The sequence below is a fragment of the Dipodomys merriami genome, unplaced genomic scaffold (assembly GCF_024711535.1).
Source record: "Dipodomys merriami isolate MVZ:Mamm:240054 unplaced genomic scaffold, mDipMer1.0.p SCAF_3, whole genome shotgun sequence".
NCBI classification, from domain to species: domain Eukaryota; kingdom Metazoa; phylum Chordata; class Mammalia; order Rodentia; family Heteromyidae; genus Dipodomys; species Dipodomys merriami.
Genome location: NW_027204492.1, coordinates 17,723,317 through 17,729,560, shown reverse-complemented (window position 1 = coordinate 17,729,560; position 6,244 = coordinate 17,723,317).

Sequence of the window (6,244 nt, the reverse complement as noted above, 5' to 3'; positions counted from 1 at the left end):
TATTATTGTTCTAAGTATTATTTACTACCATTTACAGATGATGAGAAGATTTGGGGAATCAGTGAGGTTACCAATGAATACAGTTCTTTAATCTTTCAAGATTAATGACCTTTCTGATGAGAGCTTGAGGGATTCAGGGACTCCTTGGAAAAGAGGACTAACAAAGAGATAAATAAGATTATTGTTGAACAGAGAAAAGAGAACAATACTGTGTGCAGATGTAAAATATGACCATGATACTAGCTATTTGATCTTGGACAAATTTCTACCATAGTTTCTTTATCTATAATAAGGGAAAACATAAACTGATCATGTTGGTATAGACTGCACATGTAAAAGATTATGTCTGCTATTTTATATAGACTCTTGAGAACTATTATACTATAAGACATACTAAGAAGATCTGGTCAGATGTGTATGATTCGGCTTGACTGTGACTCAGAACATTAGAGTTTATCATCCAGAGAGCACAGTTAACACAGAACCCACCAGCCATTTTGGATGAACTTTGTTACAAGTGCTGATGAAACCAATTATAGAATCTTCAGAAATGTTGGCTTATAAACCCTGCAGGATCTGTGGGAATAAGTTACCAGATGAGTCTTGAGATGGAGAAATTTTAAGGTCCTTGCATACCTGGGTGTCACCTCATGGCCAAGACCGTTGGTCCAAAAGGATGTTCTCAGGTTACTAAAACACACATAGAAGAACCTCACACCCAATGGCAGCTAGCACTTCAAAATAACTGAGCCATATCTGGACTGGAAAAGATCATTTGTAAGGACTTTTTCCTGGGGGAAATGTACAAATTTAGGTGATAAAAAGAAGACTGAAGTTTTGAAAAGGTACTACATTTTAGAAGAATTAATCTTAGAGGACAAGGAATAAGTTGATTCATAAACATGTAAAAAGAAAATACAAGAAATACTTGCACTTCTCAAACAAGTCCTTGAACACTTATTTTGATGGTGCTATGGTTTGAACTCTTGTCTTAAAGAGGCAGTGAACTGAAATTCTGAAAGAAGTTTTAGGAAATATAAAAGAAATGAGCTTAGAATTTCAGAAAGAGCCCAAGAGACCAAACATGAATAGAGACCACAAGTTCTACCAGGATTTCTATTTAAAACTAGTAGCTGTAATAGAAGCCCTTGATTGAGAACCTAGCAGAGATTACCTGACCATGGAAGCATGTCCTGCAAGGCTAGAGGAACAATTTTAAAAGCCAAGAGAAGCACTGCAGACACAGTAGGTTGATTTTTTACATAAAGAATAAGCTGTATACAAACAGGCAGAAACAACCTATTCTAAGAACATGACAATGAGAGAAGATCTGAAGCCACTGTTCAAATGCACAGAGATTTAGTCTTCACCAACCAAGAAGCTACAAGAAAAGTTTAGATAAACTGGATTTGATGGGAAATACCTTTAATTCGAGCACTGGGGAGATTGATGCCAGCTTGAACTACACAGCAAGACCTCCAACCCATCAACATCAGAAAAAAAATGTAGAATCTGGAGATGAGCAAGGGCTATAGGTTTCAAGGATAAATTGGTCCGATTATTCAATTATCATCACTCAGGGGACCAAAAGAATATAAGAAGGAAGAAGAGGAAGAAGACAATGGCAGAAAGTCCTCAGATTCTAGCAGTACAGAGGAAGATGAAGACCATGGGTCTGATGGCCCCAGTTCATCCTCCTCAAGTGAGTTCTATGCAAAATCCACCTGGCTTTTGTTCACACTTTAAAGGGTTAGTCATAGAACTTTCCATCACAAGTCAAGTGCCTTTATGTCAAAGGGAAGGATATCTCATCCCTTCCCACTTTTTTTTAACCTCTTGGCTAGTTTCCTCCCCACTTCCTACTTACATATTATTATGGAAAACAGACTAAAGAAATAATTTGTAAACGTATTTCTTTCTCTATTAGTTATATAATCTGGGAGAAGAGGACCATCCGTGTATATTGTATTATACAGTATTGACTCCTTCACAACACTAGCCCTAGAGACACACCATACAATTAAGACTCTTGAAATAAATAATAAAAAAATAATTGAGTTGTGGAGGAACATTAGATTATTAGACTGATATAAAACAGTTTCTTCTCATTTTCTGCCTGACTGGAGGTTGGAGTACATTTGTGGCATTGTGACTTCACTACCCTCTCTCTAGAATCATCACTCAGGATATCGGGGAATCCAGTTTGAAGAGTAGGTGATGAGAAGTACCTTGAGAGGTAGGGTAGGTGCCTTGGGATATTTTACAAATAACTGATATCTTTCTACTCCTTTTCCTGAAGAATTCCTTGTTGCAATAACTGAGAATGGGAAAGGTCCAACAGGTAGCAATTTCCATATGCATAGTTATTTGATCTTAATAGGATTTTTCCTACTTTACAGAAATGGAAATTATATTTTAAACTGACCTGTTTTTTGAATGAGCTCCTCTATGGAATGACTGTCATACAACTTTGGGCACTGCTTCAGCAAATTTTCTTCAAATATAGTGTGGGAAGAAACTTCAAAACTTTCTGGGAAGAAACAACAAAACTTTCCTGCTGACCCAGGTGAGTAACTTTTACCTTGAGAATTTAGGAAAGATACATGATAGATAGATAGATAGCTTGAATAATATAAACATATATACATATATAAGTATACTACGCTGTGATATTATCTGTTCTGACTTCCATTTATGCATCAGTATAATACTTAAACTATTTTTAAACTAGTATAAATGAGGCACTGAATCAAAACCTCAATATCACATAAGAATTTATTAAAAGAACAAGTGCAAAACAATGTTCCTCAGACTATGCGTGGTAAAGGATAGTTTATTTAAAAAAAAAAAAATCCAAGCTATTAGGGGCTGGTAGTTTTTAAAATATAAGAACATAACATAGCAATGCCAAATCATATCAAAAGTAACTAAATGTTTATTCTCAATTCTGTCCTTATATTGTTGTAAACAGCCTAAGCAGCATTTGGCTCAATTAGTTATATAAGATATCTCTCCCTGACTCCTTAAAATCTGACATCTCAGTTGAAACTTTTAAGAAGACTTCACATAAAATAATACACAAGTGTGTTATATATTCAGAGTAAAACTGGACAAAAATCAATGATAGAACCATTATAATTAAGTGTATCCACAAGCAAAGCAAATTAGCAGGGCAATAAAAGAATTTTATTTAGATAGTGACAGTTTATACGGTACCTCAAAACTAATTTCGTTTTTTTAAATTTATTGGGAAAAGTGAGATTTCTACAACAGTTCCAAATCAAAGCTGACTACTATAGGATGGACAATGTTATGGGAAAGGAAAAAGGAGAAGGATACCTCAAGTGAACAATGTTTATATAATTTTACTTACCTGAATGCTTAATTGAAAGCTTCCATAGTGTCTCAACTAATCACAGCTATTTCTCCTGCCAAATTTACTTATTGCCTAAGTCACAAACTCTCCCAAGAAAGTGGGCATTTTAAGTGATCATCACCGAAATGACTCTACTCCCTGATAACTGAGGAATAGAAAAACAGTTGATTATGTTAGTCATTAATTTATCATATTATCACAAATGAGGTCTTTGAATTAGTAGATCAAAGCTACACATATTTTAACAAAGTAGAAATAATGCCTCCAAGTGAGGGTATCTGACTTCAACTCAGTAATTAATTGCCTTTTAAGGACCTGAGCATTAATTGCCTTTTAGGGACCTGGTCCTTGAAAGTCGCTTCAATGCATCACTTCTTAGGACTCACAATGTTGAAACTGGAGAACGTCCAAGATTTTCCTCTCTACTGGGGGGTCTAGATTTTGTACCATTTGGGACTACAGATTCTAAAAAGTTGAGTAGAATCAAAATAGCACTGAAGGGAAGAGCATATGAAAAGTCCTAGCAAGAAATTTGACAAAGCCAGCTGTAATTTTGTATATAGAATGGACAGTCTTTGTGATCTGCTTTGGTTTTCTCTTTTTTTATTTGTTTTAATTTATTTATCTATTTTTATATATTTATTGTAAAGGTGAAGAACAGAGGGGTTAACGTTACATAAGTAAGGTATTGAGTACATTTCTTTTTGAATTTGGTTACCTCATTTTCTCCCTCCCTACTCTCCTCCCCCCAACCACCTCCCCATACTCACTAGAAACTATGTTGATTTTGTTTTGTCTCATTTCATTTCCTTTCATTTTGTTTTAGTTTTTGAGACAGGGTGTATTTATGTGTCTGAAGTTGGTATGGAATTCATGATCCTCCTGCCTCTGCCTCCTGAGTGCTGAAATTGCAGATGTGAGCCATCACAATGAACTATGAACAGTCAGGCCAATTTTAATATGGCTCTCCCAGGATGAACTTGCAACTCATTTCCATTGAAAGACTGCAATACCTCAGCAAGCTGATGATTCAGTAATACACAAAGGACTATTTCAATGCAACTCAGCCAGCACAGCTTGGAGTTTCTGTTGGTGGTGGGTCTTGCTATTTTGTCATACTCCAAAAATATTTAGTAATTTTCTGTCATGTATCAGGAATTTATTTGCATATTAGTATTATAGAAATAGAATATAAACTGTTCTTTGGGATAGACTATTTATTGAATCATTCTTCCCATGCCTAAGAAGAAAAATCAAACAATGTGACTATTTTTTCAGGAATGTTATTTCCCAAAGGAGACCTTATTTTTTTTAATAATAATAGCACTAGCTGGGGGCCAATGATTCACACCTATAATTCTAGCTGCTCAGGAGACGGAGATCTGTAAATCACAATTTAGAGGCAATTTGCACAGACAAATACAAGAGACTTATCTCCATTTAGCCAGCAAAAAGCAGGAAATGAAGCAATAATCCCTATGAGATAGATTGTGAAATCATCTCCATTTTGAAATTGAAGAAGCTAGATAGATGCAAGTATTTTAAGCAAAGTACTATTGTCACATAATGGATCAGTGAATTCAACCATATGGTCCCTTGATTTTTTTCCATGAATTTTTTTAATCCTAATCATTTTATTTTATTTTTTATTGTGAAAATACTGTACAGAAGGGTTACAATTACATGGGCAAGATAGTGAGTACATTTCTTATCAAACATTGTAGCCTCCTCCTTTGTTTACCCTTCCCATCCCTTCCCAGCATCCCCCCCCCCCCCGCCCCGCACCCAATCCTCCCCACCCCCACCAAAGTTGTAAAGTTCGTTTTCGACATGACAACTTGTACTTCTTATTGTTGCAACGGGTCCACTTGTATCCTTATTTAAACGACTTGTTTTTCCCCTTCCCCTCCACAAATTATACCAACATCAAATACAGTGAAAGCAGGGGTTATACTGTGGGGGAGGGACATACAAAGCAACAAAGAAATCATCTTATAAATATGTTAGAAACAAATGCATGAAAGAAAAAGAAACATTTAAATACATATCTTAGGGTTCATTTTCCTAACTTCACCTTATCTGACCTTTTCTGCTTGACTCATACATATACTAGATATTGCAAATAAGGGAAACCATGGAACCTATAAATAAGTGGGCTAAAGACTTAAAGAGAAACTTCTCTGAAGAAGAAAGAAGGATAGCCAATAGACACATGAAGAAATGCTCAACCTCCCTAGCCATAAAAGAAATGCAAATCAAAACAACATTGAGATATCACCTCACCCCAGTTAGAATGGCAAAAATCAAGAACTCTAATAACAACAGATGCTGGAGGGGATGTGGACAGAAGGGAACCTTACTTCATTGTTGGTGGGAGTGTAAACTTGTTCAACCACTTTGGAAAGTAGTATGGAGGTTCCTCAAAAGACTCCACATAGAGCTCCCCTATGACCCAGCAATCTCACTAAAGGGGCATTTACCCAAATGTTTACAAACAAGACTACACTAAAGCTCCCAGCACGACTATGTTTATTGCAGCACTATTTACCATAGCTAAGATATGGAACCAACCCAGATGCCCCTCAGTAGATGAATGGATCAAGAAAATGTGGTATATATACACAATGGAATTCTATGCCTCCATCAGAAAAAATGACATTGTCACATTTGTTAGGAAATGGAAAGACTTTCCATGCATTTTTATTGTTATTATGAAGGTGATGTACAGAGGAGTTACCATTTTTTATATAAGTCAGATAAAGAATGCATTTCTTGGTGAACAATGTTGCCCCCTCCCTCGCTTTCTCCCAGTTTTTCCCTCCCGTCTCTACGCACAAATTGTATAGTTCATTTTCAAAATAGTATATA